This window comes from Leptonychotes weddellii, chromosome 12 (genome assembly GCF_054177405.1).
Source record: "Leptonychotes weddellii isolate Sample4059 chromosome 12, ASM5417740v2, whole genome shotgun sequence".
In the NCBI taxonomy this organism is placed as follows: domain Eukaryota; kingdom Metazoa; phylum Chordata; class Mammalia; order Carnivora; family Phocidae; genus Leptonychotes; species Leptonychotes weddellii.
The window spans coordinates 39,383,434-39,399,213 of record NC_138380.1 but is presented as its reverse complement, the minus strand read 5'-3'; the positions used below and the strand labels follow the sequence as shown (position 1 = coordinate 39,399,213).

The following is a 15,780-nucleotide window of genomic DNA, read 5'->3' as shown; positions in this document are numbered from 1 at the left end:
GACTTTAAGCAAATGATCTAGTTTCTCAGTATCAATTTTCTTGTCCATAAGTTGGTGAAAATAATCGTACATTTTTGGTCTCAAAGGGACTGTTGAGAGGAGTAAGTGAATATTACATCCAAAATGCTTATAATAAGCACCCAATAAATATTAACCATCATCATCACTATTTTTTTGATACTTACCCGAGCCATAACTGATTGAGTCAGCCTTTCACTATGGAGAGGAACTACAGGCCCTAAAAATAAGTTTCTACATGGAATAAGGATGAAAATATATCCCAAAGGGAAAGCCCATTTGAATATATGCTTTCTGAAGTACTTCTTTTTTCCTCCTCATTTGTTTACCATGAGTGCGACTGCTTTAAAATATATATAAATTAACACACATACCCATACCTTAGTATCTCATAATAGAGGTTATCACTTTAAAAAAAGCTTTTGTGAATGTCAGAATTTCAATCTTAAGAAGAGTAAGAAAAATTCTCTCGATTCCATGGGTTTAATTGGCCTCTGGCAGGTACTGGCTCAGCATGCCTTATCATACAGTGTCCGGAAACACTGTGAATAAAAAAGTATGGCATTAGGTTGTTCCCCACGGATATATTCTTGGCAATGGGCATTTTAATCAAGGGATGTAAGCAGTGGGCTTCTAGAAGAGCATTAGCTAATTCATCAAAGTTATGTGGTAACCACGAATTATGCAGACACGGACCTAACAGTGGAATAGATGTAAGGAATGGGAGGGAGTATCAGTTGAAACTTTTACAGGATGTGTTACATTGTGTTTCGTTTTTATTTGTTTTTTGGAAGAAGAGAGCAGTCTTCTGGGAGATATGGGAAAAAAAAGTCAGGAAATACTAATCCTGACATGTTAATTGTTAAAATAGTTGTTAAAAAACAAAAGGTCTTCTATTTAACATTTCAACTTTTCTGTGGGTGGCAGTGCTATTCATTCGTTATTCCTAAATTTCTTAGATCCAAGAAGTTGGAAACATTTGACGTGAGATGTGGAAATTTGTTTTATTTGTCACTTATGTCGTGCTAAGTTCCTAAAAATAGTTTGGGTTGCCTGTTAGATTTGTCAAGTAACTTGCCCTAAAGTAAAATTGAAGTAATAACAAAGGGAGAAAAGCAACATTTACTTCATTCATTTAAGATTGCACATACTATTTATGAATTTTAACATTAATTGCTATTGTGTAGATTTGAAGACAGATTTTTATTGGGATTCATTTTAGAGCTGAAAATTATCCTATAAGTGTTGGAGCTGGATACTGATATGGTATGACATAGAGGGTGATGTAGGATCCAACCTGCCTTAAAATACCTTATTATTCCAGCTTTGGATGCTTACAGTTTTTATCATTCAAGTTATTTGTTTCATTTCAACACTTGCCTTGAAAAGTCCTTGTAACATGGCAACCTGGGGAATGTGTCCCAGAAAAACCCCTGTGAACGCATTTGCCCACAATTCAAGTGGACTGGCCTGGTGTCCTCAACCAGTTAGTTAGCTGTGTCATCTGTCAACAGTTGAAGATTGGTAACTCTGATACATTGGGGTGAGTTGGGTCAGTGAGATCTGGTAGGATGGATTGGCGGAGGAGGGAATCTCAAAGAGAGCTTTGTGAGGGTTAGGGTGTTTTAAGTGAAGGAAATCATATGTCTCTTGCTTCGAGGCAGCAGGTAGGTTTTCTTGACTGCTAGAAATTCCAGATCTGTGAAATAATAATGGATGTGGGCCATTAAGTATGATGGAGGTGGTGAAAGGGGAATATTAAAATTATACTTGTGAACCTTTTTTGAGGTCAGAGACTCCAATGGGACTCTGAAAGCTTTGGGCTCTTTCCTCTAGAAAAATACATAAAATCACCCAAAATGTTACTTTTAGTTTCAGGGGACTTTCTTTTTTTTTCTTTTTTAAGATTTTATTTATTTGACAGAGAGAGACCGCGAGAGAGGGAACACAAGCAGGGGGAGTGGGAGAGGGAGAAGCAGGCCTCCCGCCGAGCAGAGAGCCCGATGTGGGGCTCGATCCCAGGACCCTGGGATCATGACCTGAGCTGAAGGCAGACGCTTAACAACTGAGTCACCCAGGCACCCCTCAGGGGACTTTCTGACCCCCGAAGTCTATTCTTGGGCTTAGGTTATACCTCTAGGTTAAAGGAAAAGTTAGGGTTTTTAGAAACATGTCAGGTTTTATAATTTTATTATTCATTTGTGAAGCAATTGGGAGCCACTGTAGTTTTCTGACTATGGGATTGGTATGGTCATACTAATTCTTACATTTCTTATAGAATACTCACAGAATTCTATCATGTAGAATATAGTAGCTGATGCAAGGTGCAATAAACTTAGAATTATTTAACTGAAAAAAAAGTAAGAATTTCAAATATTTAGTAAGGGAAACAAAAAAATACATTAAATATAGTTTTATTTCAGAATAAGAGATGTTCTTATTGGAAGCTTTGACTTAGTCAAAACAATCAAGAAGGTTTGTTAGCAATTTATTTGTAATTTTTTTTTTTTACCTGAGAGATTATTCTAGGTTTTTTGTTTGTTTTATTTCTTTCATTCTACATAAATCAGAACATGATTCATTAGAGCCAGATATTTTGCTCTTTATGACTGTTTGTAGACATACAATCAGTCATACTTCGTTTAGACAATCTTGACATGTCTGCAAAATAGTCAATATAGATTATCCTTAAAAATCAGCAACAGAAGCAAAGTTATTAATGTTTTTTGGAGCTATTTAAGAAGGATGTTTTTGTTTCCATCAAACAATTTATTCTTTTTTTTTTTTTGATGTCTGATCTTATTTATTTGTCACTCTTAGAAAATCTCATTTTTGACTGGACTCAGAGGTAGAAGCTCTCAGAGAGGACAGCCTCCGTCTTTTGGCAACCTGTTCCTGGTGTTTTTCTCTGGCCTCCTTCATTCTCTTGGCGAAAAGTTTAGCATATTCTGCAGCCTCTTCCTTATTTTTCTTACTGCACTGTTTCTTCAAGGCAATAAACCAACATTTGTGCTGGAGGACACGTGGAGTAACAGACGCTGAATCTTAGGCACTTTGGTTCTAGGTTTCTTACCTTCTTTGTTTAGGGGCTTTCTCACAACATACTGGTGGACATCAGCTTCTTTAGAGAGACTGAAAAGTTTGCGGATTCTGCTTGCTCTTTTGGGCCCCAGGCGACGAGGCACAGTAGTATCAGTGAGTCCAGGAATATCCTTCTCCCCCTTTTTTACAATGACCAAGTTGAGAACACTGAGATTGGCATCTACAATGCAATCCTGAACAGATTTGCGCTTTCTCTCTCCAGTCCTCCTTGGTCTATAGCAGGAATGCCCCTTACTCAGCAGCAGGTGGACACAGCCATGGGTCAAGACACCCTGCTTCATGGGGAAGTCTTGTTTGTCATTGCCACCACTGATTCAGACCACATAACCCTTCCATTCTTCACCCAGAGCATTAGCAGCAACTTCTGTGGCCATACGCTTCTCATAAAAGGTATGAAGTTTGCATTCATCGTCCACTTCAATGAGTTTCTGGCAGCCAGCAGCTGGAAAAGTGATGTTCAGCTTCATGCTGGAGCAGCCTGCCGCCGCCGAGGCGTCACGAAAAAGAGAAACATAATTTATTCTTGATTGATGATGTTATTTTACTGACTATTTACTAGTAAGTTATATTCCTAAAATCAGTATTATCAAGCAAACCAATCAGGGCAGGTTCAGGGCATGGCTGTATGATATAGCAAGCAGTTCTGTCTTTTTTGAAGGGTTTCAGACCCTTGGGTGCCAAGCTTACTGACTTCTAGCCCAACACAGCCAAAGGGAAGAGGAGTCACAGCATTGTTTTCATGTACTAGTGCTCATGAGTGTACTAGAGAGGAAAGTCTCGGTAGAGAGTCACCTCAAACTCTAAACTCTAGAGACAGATTAGGAATATGAGGAAGCTGCAAATGATAAAAATTATTCCAAACTATTAGAAACATGCAGTTTCTAGTCATAGACAAATTCTTATTTCTCAGTGTTAGCAGTGACAGTAACAATACACTATTGCTTATTGCAAGGCTGTGTACTAATTTCTAAGAACACAAAAGAAGGATAAAACAAGTTCTTCATTTGTAAGGAAACTAATTGTTTAAATAGAGAAGAAGAACATATACCCCAAAGGTAAATTATGGTATAAGAGAGCATAGATTAAGTTTCAAAATGAATAGTATAGGTAATAAATAAATAAATGACAGAGGAATTCTGATCTAGGAGATCAGAATTGGACCGGGATGTCTTTTCAAGCTTCAAAGAGGAAGTTCTCCTATTGGCTGCCCCATAGGTCTCTGCCATGCACCTTTACCTAATGTTTATCACATTTTTGTGTTATTACTTGTATAGTTGTCTTTCTTGATCATTAGTGGCTAAATTGCTTAGGGTCAGGGCTGGTGTGTGTATTGTTGAACTTTGAATCTTTAGCACTGGTGCATAATACAGCATAAATATATGTTGAATGAATGAGTCATGAATGCATAAATGAAGGCAAAGCTTATGTTTAATTTTGAGGGAAGGACACACATTTAAGTGGAGATTAAGAAGGATTTATAGGCAGAAGGAAGAGTACAAGTTAATGTATGTTAGTGGAGGTACTCGAGGTGTCTGAGAAATGATGAGTGGACCAAATTATTTTTGATAAAAAGGCTGATATAGGAGAGTCAGTATAAATTGAGATTAGGTAAGATAAACACTGGCAAGACTGGGGAGACTTTGAGTATTGTTACTAAATTATTCCATAGCATGGGCAAGACGTATAACTTCCACACATGTATTTCTTTTTATAAAATGAGGAATAGAGCAGTTAGGAAATACAAGTATAGAAAATTATATTTAAAATTAAATTATGTGGTATGATATTTATTGTATTTATTATTGATTTATTGTATAATGTTGCATAAAATAAGCAAAGCATCTAAAATATGATCACATTCATGTAAACTTGTATACATATCTGTGTATGTGGAGCTAGTTTCAGAATTGTCTGAGAAGGTATTTCCTAAAATATTAATAATCACTCTCTCCGGCACACTCTGAGTGATCTTTTCTCCTCTTTTTCAGTTTACCTGAACTCTGCGTCAGTGAACTAGAGGCGATTTGCGGAGGATAGTGGTGGTTGGAGTGGAGAGGAAGAAATATATACAGGGAGATATTTTGAAGGCAGAACTGAAAGTCCTTGGTGACTTACTTAATATTTAAGTGGATAAAGGAGGAATTGTGAGTTAAATATGATGCTGAGGTTTTGAGGCAGTTATTGTTAGTAGTAAACTTGGGAGGGATGTGCACCCTGCAAATAGGGACACTTTTTGTTGGAACATTGGCTTATTAATGTCAATATCTGGAACTATTATATAAATATATGAAGCAGCAGCTAGAGTAGAAGTTAGTAGTGAATTATATCAGGTAAAGCAGAGATTAGAGTGTAAGCACAGGGCTGGTGGCTAAAATTGTGACTTTTCTATCTCAGAATTTAACATTCTTGAAAAAAAAAAACAAGTGTCTTCTCAATTCTCATATATTCTTGAAGAAAATGGACAAGTATGGTTTGTACTCATTTTAGAGAGTGAGAAAGTAAGAGTTAGGGAAATAGAGGAACCTCTGGTTATATGCAGGTGCTTACTGAGTGGGAGAGACAGGGTCTCCCTGTTGGTTGACTACCATGTTGCCTTGAATGGGAGGAAAAAAGTACATCACTGATACTCATGCATCCCATTGTGATTGGTCTTTTGGTTGTAACTCTCTTTTCTTTTTTAATCCAGATTTTAAAAAGGGATCTGTTTCCAAAAGCTGTGGTGGCCTATTTTTTAGGTTTAACTAATAACATAGATGAGATGCCATGAAGGATGGCTCAAAATAGAAAATAAGGTTGTATAATTGAGACAAAAAGGGATATCCTGGAAATAACGTTATGTTTAGTAGTAAGTTTTAGAGCTTCTAATTATACTGGTCTTTTCCCTCTCCTAATTACTAATTTTAGAATATGTTTCTTTCAATTTAAGAGTTAGCCAGCCTTAAATTTGTCTGCTGAAACTATGTTAGAAACCACACTATTTCCAGTTCAGTTGAAATTATATGGTATTAAACCTGTATCTTTCCAGGTTCTATAGACTTTGGCAGAAATGTTGGGATTTAAAGCATTAGTGCTTCAATGGCTTTTAGAGGATAAGACCCTTTTGTTGTTTGGGCCATACACACTTTACTGTTTCTGTTTCTGGGCTGTTCTGGAATGGAAATGGGATTTATTCATTTCCTTTAGATTAGAGTATGTTATTTATCTCCATTCTAAAGGTGGATTAGTAAACGAGATTCTGGATAGAAATCAAGAGAAGGGGCAGTTTTACATTTTAATCTCATAGCTCGAGTAAGTCATGAATTCTAAATGAAGAATAAACACCTTTATTTTCTCTGGGAAATAGCTTAAACACAGACTGAAATATTTGATAATTGGTAGCCTGTCTTAAAATAATCTGGTCCTTGGCCTTGAGCAGGAATTATACTTCATAAAGAGAAGTTACTGTCAATATTGACCTGGCCCGAGATGGAGAGACTGGGCACTCTTTTTGGACACTGTGATCACAAAGCTCAAGTCTTTGATTTGATTGTTATGTCCTCACATAATTGATTTTCCAGAAGTTTCTATCCTATAACTTTTGCTTTTTTTTTCCACATGGGTCTCTTCGTTGCTTTACGAAAACATGATGTCATTAGCCCATGAAAACAGAGTCTTACCTCTGTGCCTTCACTTGCGTACATACCTTGCTTGGAATCACCTACAGTCTTCTTCAACACAACAAATTTAGGTTCTCCAACCTCCAGGGAGTCTCTCCTAACAACTCCAGCCTTCATTTTTTAAGCTCATCAAGATCATTTACAGGAAATACTTTGAAGTTTACTACTGAATTTAGTACTGTGTGATATTTTCCTTGGTTTAATAGATGCTAATTTGATCTCAACTTAAACTTTTACACAGTATTACCTTTAAGCTTTCAAATACAAGAATCTTCTTTTTGAGGGAAGGTATCAGGTGCATAGTAAATGATCAGCAGGTGCTTGGCATTAGTATTAAGGTGATATGGAGAAAATGTTTTGAAATGAGACTTATTGGATTGAGACCTAAACATTACTGATGTTACTTTAATTGAATTGAGACGGTTTTTATTGTGCTCAGCCTTGGATGAACCACTTAAATCAAATTTAGCAAGAAGTTGCACTTTTTTTTTTTTAAGATTTTTTATTTATTTGACAGAGACACAGAGAGAGAGGAAACACAAGCAGGGGGAGTGGGAGAGGGAGAAGCAGGCCTCCCGCCGAGCAGGGAGCCCGATGTGGGGCTCAATCCCAGGACCCTGGGACCATGACCTGAGCTGAAGGCAGATGCTTAACGAATGAGCCACCCAGGCGCCCCAGAAGTTGCACTTGTTAACTAGTCATAAGGCAGGCCAGTAGTACTCAGGACAGTCTAAAAAAAAAAAAAAAAGGTAAGTTAAATCAAAGTAGATTTCTCAGTAAGTCTCAAGCAGTCTGGATGAAAATATATATAAAATACTCCTACATTGCTAGACATGGGCCACAGATTTGACTTCTCTCTAGTCAGTATAAAATTGGAATCACATCCGTTTAAAAGATTCTTAATGTTTTAAAGAAACAGAGGACACTTCTTTTTCTTGTTTTAGTTTTTTGTGTGCTTGTTTATTTATTGTTGTTTGGTTTTTCAATATCGGATTGATTTCCCTAATACTGAGAGGAATTTTTCTTCTGGGTCTGTATAAGGTGGACGTGGTGGGATGTAGTGAATAATCAGCCTTGATGAGAGTGGGAAGATATGGTCAAATTAGTTGATACATTCAAATCTAAAATTAAGTAGTTGATTAGGTGTGAACTGTAAGGCCAGTGGCTCACTTTTCCCAATTTGTTCATTTTTGCCAGTTCTTTGGTGCAGTAGAGATAGCCACTGGAAAAAAGATGAATTCATTCACTGATTGAATCCAGTGCCTTATGACTCATGAGTAATTGGGTGTAATTCTTACGACCACACAATGGTGGGTTGAAGCCTGATTTCCTAACTTTGGAAACTAATCTTTTTTTATGCTCTTTCAGGGGTTGGGGGGATGTGTAGGGGAACACCAAAGTGGTCTCTGTCCTCTCCAAAATTCAGGGATATAATTTTTAGCTCAAGACTCCCTGCCAAAGTTGAATCTGGGGCAGTTTTTCACTCAGTCTGAATCTTCTAGGCTAACTTGTTTTTCAGCATACAATCAGGGACAGTCTTGGAGCAGTTCACCTTACAAACAGGAGCCAATTCGTATTATTCAAATGGGCTGTACATGATCTCCTCATGGATGTATGGGTCAGGGGCAGCCCCACAGAGAGCCCCTGGAAGTGAGGGAGCCAGCAGGCCAAGTATCTCCTCTGGGGCTGTATCAGTGTTTTCTGAGAAAAAGCTGTAAAGAAACAAAATTTCTTTAAATCAGATTCTGGTTTTAGTGCATTTAGAGAATTGCTGAACATGAAAGTGAGTCTGTTAACTATTATTCTTTAAAGTGAATAGATTTCTCCAATACTTTTTTATATATTCGGGGATCCTTGACTAACTTTTAAATGTGTAGATTTTTAAGGCATAGGTTTGTTCAGAATTGTGAGGTTTGGGGGACAAGGCTGAGATCCTACTCTTTTCCCTCACCCAACATAGAAGCCAACTTGTTATTGTTGTTGTTTTTATAGATGCTGAAAAAAATCTCAGTAACTTCTTTCTGCAGAAGTTGCCTGTTCAGAGGTGGCCCTGGTAACTGTTCAGATGAAGCGTGGGATTCTCTGGGGAAGCCTTTTTCTTTCCCCTAATCTCTTTAGCTGCTTGAGACCAGAGCTGATATTCACTGGTGCTCTTACCAGCCAAGAAAACATGCTTCATTGTCTTAGCTAGTAATATCTTTTATTGAGAACAAGTTGAATTTGTGACTTGTTCAGTGATGTCTTACCCTTTCTCCTCATCATGTGCATGTCCGAAGTCAACGACATGTTTTATTTTAGAAATTGAAATTCAATACCAGCGTTACAGAAAGCAAAAGTTCTTTCTATAAATTTTTTTGATATTGAAAATCCTTTGAACCCAACTATTGAATGTCCCCTCTACTCCTGTATAATCTGACAAATCTTTACTCTTAAAAAATATTCTTTGTTTAAGGACATATGCCAAAGATTCTTTGTAATCCATTGATATCCTCATTTCTTAAACAGAAATTTGTTCCAGATGCTATTTTTTTTCCAGACAAGATACTGATATTATATTCTTTCCTTATAAATTAGTGGAATAGTAGGTCTCAGTTTGGAATATATTAAGAATATTTGGAGAAACAGCAAAACTGGGAATCAAACTGTTAAGTCGAAGGCCTTGTGTTTCTAACATACCAAGCAATCTTTTTTTTTTTTAAGATTTTATTTATTCATTTGACAGAGAGAGAGAGAGAGAAAGAAAGAACGAACGAGAGCACAAGCAGGGGGAGCGGCAGGCAGAGGGAGAGGGAGAAGCAGGCTCCTCGCTGAGCAGGGAGCCCAGCAGGGGGCTCGATCCCAGGACCTCAGAATCATGACCTGAGCCGAAGGCAGATTTTTGCTGCTGAAGAAGTTGTCTGGGCCATTTCTTTTCCCCTTTCATCCATGACCATACTTTGGTCCCCGGTTTCCCAGTAGCTCTGGCCAGAGTGGCCAGTTGATATGTCTGGGTCCTTGTCCTTTATTAATTGTCTTTTTCTCAATCATTAGGGAACAGAAACCTTATGCCCAAACTGAGAAGGAGTTAGGTAGAGGCTCAGGGCTCTCCTTTCACTTGCCCCTCCTGTCCCTTTTAACATAACATTTCAACTTGATGTCCCAGTATCACAACTTAGTGATCACAGGGAAAATAATCATCAATGTCAGAGATGTGGTAGACTATAAGCTATACATGAAATCACCTATACAAATTAGAAAACGGTGATAGCGAAGAAAATTACTAAGTTTCTGAGAAAAGAGAAAGTCAAAATAAAGCCAGATTAGGATCCCATTTTATGGAGACACTTACCACTACCAACTTCAAAATCTCTTTCTTCCAGCTAACCACACCTATGCTGTCATATCAATTTCTTTTTATGCAACATTTATGTTTTCCCTTTCTTCTGCCAGAATGGATTTCTGACATCCTGGAACTCTTGTGGTGAGCAGTTCCCTAATAACGTGTATAATCTTTCCTAATACTATTTTTTAATCATCAAACCATAATTTTTCTAAGGACTGTTAAACCCTACTTTTCTAAGGTGTTCTTAGGAGAATTAAAATGATGGCTGCAGGGTAAAACTCTCGAGAGCTGAAACAAAGAACTGCTTCCTGAGGGTTCACAAGCTAAACTATAATCTTTCCCATCACTCATGCAGGCCACAAGTGCCAACATGGCATCTATCCCCAGATTTTAAATCTCTCCTCTGGGTAGTTGTTGTGATACCTGTTATTTTATCCAAATTCAGCTCGTTATCACATCTTTGGATATTAATACCAAGAGTTTAAACAAAAAGTGGCTGTGTGAATCAGTTCCTGGTGTGATGATAATCTTTTTCTTTTGTTATTCCCTGAGAATGGATTCAGATTTCTGGTAAATGGACTCTATTAGAGGATTCTCATTTAGCTGTGGCACCTGTTTGATTTAAGTAAACTAAAAAGAACTAGTTTGCAACCCATACCTCTCTCAGATACAATCTTCCTCATACAATCTATTTCAGCTACTTAGAGGGAAGAAAAGAGAGGTTTTGGATTTAGAGGGACCTCTCATCCTATCAAATCCAAACTTGGACATTTCAAGAAAAGATCTCATTTTAATATATACCACATTTATTTGCTTGTGTTTGTAATTTTTTTTTTTTGCTTTTTTCTCCCTTTTTTTTTGTTGAGGCAAAAAAAATTATTTTTTCTTTTGTTTTTCTACCTGTTTTGTTTTTGTTTTTATTTGTATGTTTTGTTTAAAAGGGGAAACTTTAAATGAGAATATTGATGCCAGGACTGAAACCATTGTGGATTCTTTTCCTTTTTATGTTATTCTAGTCTTTATTAGAAATGTACACAGATATTTACTATCTTTTGGCTAGTTTTGTAGCTCAAGATCATTTTGAAAATAGTTATTAAAAATTACTTTTGTAATTGTGAAAAAGTCACTATCTCACAAATATTTACTAGGGTAAATCAATCTTACCCTTTATTAATAAGAAATATACTTTATTACCTTCCCAAAATGGATTTTTTCATTGAAATCATAAGAAAGCAGAATTAAATTTTTAAAAATTAGTGAAAAATTTGCAGAAGTGAATTTTCTAGCTCCACGGAGCTAAGGTTCTGTAGCAACAGGGGGTGCAGTGGAGGAACATGGACTTTAGGACTAGACAGACTAGGGTTTGAATCTGGCTGCGTGTTTGTGGACAGTCAGTCTTTCAAACCTTTCAGAAAGGGCCTCAGTTTCATCATGACCAGAGTGAATCTAGCAACTCTACTGCACAATTTTGTTATGAAGACCATATGAAAGAACTCATGCTTGGCCTACATTAGGTCCCACTGGGAAGTGCAGGGAAGGCTGAGGGGACCTTTATGAAAATGGCCCAACTGTCCATTGACTGATAAATGGATAAAGAAGATTGTGTTTGTATATTTTATATTATATACATATATATAATGTATGTATGTGTGTGTGTATATATATACATATACATAATGAAATATTACTCAGCCATAAAAAGGAATGAAATCTTGCTGTTTGCAATGACATGGATGGAGCTAGAGAGTATTATGCTAAGTGAATTAAGTCAGAGAAAGACAAATACCATATGATTTCACCCATATGTGGAATTTAAGAAACAAATGAGCAAAGGGAGGAGAGAGAGAGAGAGACAAACTAAGAAACAGACTCTTAACTCTAGAGAACAAACTGATGGTTACCAGAGGGGAGGTGGGTGGCGGGGATGGGTTAAATAGGTGTTGGGGATTAAGGAGTATACTTGTGGTGATGAGCACCCAGTGTTGTATGGAATGTTGAATCATTGTATTGTACACCTGAAACTAATATTATACTGTATGTTAATTAACTGGAATTTAAATAAGAGCTTAAAAAAAGAAGAAAAGAAGAGAGAGTGCCCCACAAAGGACAGCTAGGGAATGCCCTGGGAACAGTTATTTTCTGGGAACTGGATGAAGACCTTGGCATTGGGAGGTATGATTCCAAACAAAATACCAAACAAAAATATATTTAATAGATTCTAAGATTTTTTGTTTCTGTTTTTTAGAGATGGGGAGGAGAGGAGGGGCAGAGGGAGAGAGAATCTTAAGCAGGCCTCATGCCCAGCTCAGAGCCCAATGTGGGGCTTGATCCCATAACCCTGAGATCATGACCTGAGCTGAAATCAGGAGTCAGATGCTTAACAGACTAAGCCACCCAGGTGCCCCTAATATGTTAATTTTAAGCCACATTGTTGATTTGATTACCTTTGAAGATAAAAGGTAAAATTAGCACATTAAATGAACAAAGAGAAAGACACATTATGATTTGAAAATCATTAGAATGGGTGTATCTGGGGGCACCTAACAAGCAAAGTGCATTATGGAATTAAGGAAATGTGCTATTTTTGGGCATCACAACTGGTATGCTAGGCATTAGCTCTACTTCTGAGAGAAGCTTCAGATAGTAGTGTTAAGCCAAGATGCTAGTTTTCCAAGATATGCCAGATGGAGTTTACTTCAGTTCAATTCAGATATTTGTTGATCCCTGCTATGTGTTAGGCCCTGTACTAGGTGGCGGGGACACAGCAGTAAATAAGACAAAACACAGTTCCTCCCTTCCCAGAGCTTAAAATGATCAAACAAGTAATTCTGAATGTGATGGATATAATGGAAGGGGACATACAGGTGCTTTGAAAGTGTAGGGTGTGGGAACTATGCTACACATGTTTGTAAATAATGTATATAACCTGTGGGCTAAATCAATCCCATGAAGAGATGCTGAAGTTATTGAGACTGTAAACTAGAGATGAAAAGGCAAAGGGAGGCGTTGTTACTGTATGTAATGGTTTTTTGTTTTAATAAAAGGTTCGTTGGTTGGGTATTTAGCCAGAGAACAATAAATAATAATAACAGTAACAATGCTAAGCTCTATTGAGTGCTTACTATGTGCTAGGTGTTGTAACACATTTATGTTGCATCTCATTTGAGCTCCACAGCAAATACCTCTCCTTTATGAAGGAGAAAGCTGAAGTTTAAAGAGATTAATGGTGTAAAAAGCTACAGGGAGTGGTGGGACAGGACCAGAGCCCAGATTCAGATTTAATCATTTGTCATGTGGGCGATTTCTGTTTCTCCATACTTGTTGTAGTTGTTTTATGTTTGAAAAGTTTGTGATTATTGCAGGGGTTGCAAACTCAATGACTCCAGGGCCAGACAGGTAACAGAGATGTAGATGGAAGACAGTAGGAGTGATGTTCAGCACTGTGAGTGCTTTTCTGAACCAAAGGCGTTCAAACATTCAAATGTGGATTTACTTAAAAGAGGGACCAACAGAAGAATCTGTAGGCCCTTCATCCCCAGGAAATCAGGTTGGTGGGGAAGACTTGTTTATAGATTTTTCATATGTTAACTCAACCCAATAGTCATTTGTATAACGCTTATCATCTAGCAGTGTGTGTGTGTGTGTGTGTATCTAAAGCTATAGCGTGGTGGGCTGGGAAATGCTTGGGCTTTGGAGGTTTTAGGCACACCTGGTTTGAATTTGGGCACTGGTGTGTGATTTTTTTTTATTTAAAAGATTTTATTTATTTATTTGACAGAGAGAGACACAGCAAGAGAGGGAACAAGCAGGGGGAGTGGGAGAGGGAGAAGCAGGGGGAGTAGGAGTGGGAGAAGCAGGCTTCCAGCTGAGCAGGGAGCCTGATGTGGGGCTTGATCCCAGGACCCTGGGATCATGACCTGAGTGGAAGGCTGACGCTTAATGATTGAGCCACCCAGGCACCCCTGCTGTGTGCTTTTGAACAAGTTGCTTAACTTCTCTGAACCTTGTTTTCTTCATAAAATGTTGTTGAAAGGTTTAGGAATAATATCCATTGACTTCTTAGAACTGTGCCTGGCGATAGTGGACACATAGTAAGCAGAAGTTGTTGTTTTTATTAATATATTTGTTTTCCTTACTGTTAGTTCTTTTTAGGCAGCTCTTAAATTGCATTTATCCCTATCACTTAGCACTTAATTGACCTTGTACACTATCTTTGCCAATTTGGTCATGTCAAAATTCTTTTCAGTAAGTAATGATAGCCATCAAAAACTTGAGGTGGATGAGAGTGAACTGTTTTCCTGTAACCATTCTCCTTGGCTATAATCGAAGTAAGTCTCATGTCAAATTTTGCCTTATGCAAAGACATTCATTAAGTAAACATTTATAAGCATGGAACAGTTCATGCAGCCTGTACTGCAGTAGGCTGGGTGAAGCTCAAATCTACGTCTTGTAGGCACTAGAATACCACCTTCCTGGAAAGATTCACTTGAGGCAGGTAGGACAGTAATCTTTGGATCTACTTACCCTCATAGTGGGCATCAGCTAGAAATCTGACCCAAAGGCAAGACACAGGATCTTTTAGGCTCAAGCCTTGGACCATATCCTCTCAGTGTCTTCCTGGATTCTTATCCCTCTTTTATGTAAAGAAAAGTATGAGCAGAAAAATATTCAGCCAATTCACATATCTTAATACGGTTGATTTTGCCAGTGAATCTATTTCTAACACCATAATGCTGATTATCCAACCTCTCATCTCACTAATCAGAACCTATTTCTGAAATTCATTATGGTAATTAGAAAGTCTCTGGTATTGGTAGAGACACCAATAACTTAAGTGCTTGGGTAGTCACCTCTGACACGTGAGCTTTGCTTCTGATTATAGAAGGGTAGCTCCTCTGAGCACAAACTCAGACTCTAGGGCAGTGGTTCTCAACCACGGTGATTTTGCCCCTAAGGAGATACTTGGCAGTGTCCCAAGGCATTTTTGGTTGCCACAACTCGGGGGGGAGGGTGCTATTGACATCAAGTTTATAGAGTCCAGAGTGTTGCTAGACTTCTAACAGTGCCCAGGACAGGCCAGCACAACAAAACGTTATTTGGCCCCAAATGTCATTAGTGACAAGGTTGAGAACCTGCTCTGGAGTGTAGTTTAAACTGACTCACCTGCTTACATCATATGACCTTTTCTATGATGATGTATTTTAAAGTTAAATTACAGGCTTTATAACATTCATCACATAAACTTAATGGTAAAGACTTGAATGAATTTACTAATTCATTGTAATGTAATACTTGTGGAAGGTATGAATTTAGAGCCTAGCTACTTAATACCTATGGTAGACCCAATAAATAGCATATAAAAGCTTTTTAAAAATGGTAGGCCTTGGTCTTGTCCACCTGGAATGTAGGGATGGATTTCCATTGCCCAAGTAGTGCTCCTATAAATTGCTGTCCTTTTTCTTTTTTTAAGATTTATTTATTTTAGAGAGAGAGCAATCACGAGAGCAGTGGGAGGGGTGAGGGGGGGAGAGAGAGAGAGAGAAAATTCTCATGCAGAATCCCCACTTAGTGTGGAACCTGATGCCTGGCTTGATCCGAGGACCCTGAGACATGACCTGAGCTGAAATCAAGAGCTGGACACTTAACTGATTGAGCCACCCAGGCGCCCCTATAAATTGCTAT

At 37.9% G+C, this 15,780-nt stretch overlaps 1 pseudogene; it reads right to left on the bottom strand.

The window, feature by feature from the left end:
- Positions 1-2,844: 2,844 nt before the first annotated feature.
- Positions 2,845-3,606, bottom strand: LOC115938252 (small ribosomal subunit protein eS6 pseudogene; annotated as a pseudogene).
- Positions 3,607-15,780: the final 12,174 nt, after the last annotated feature.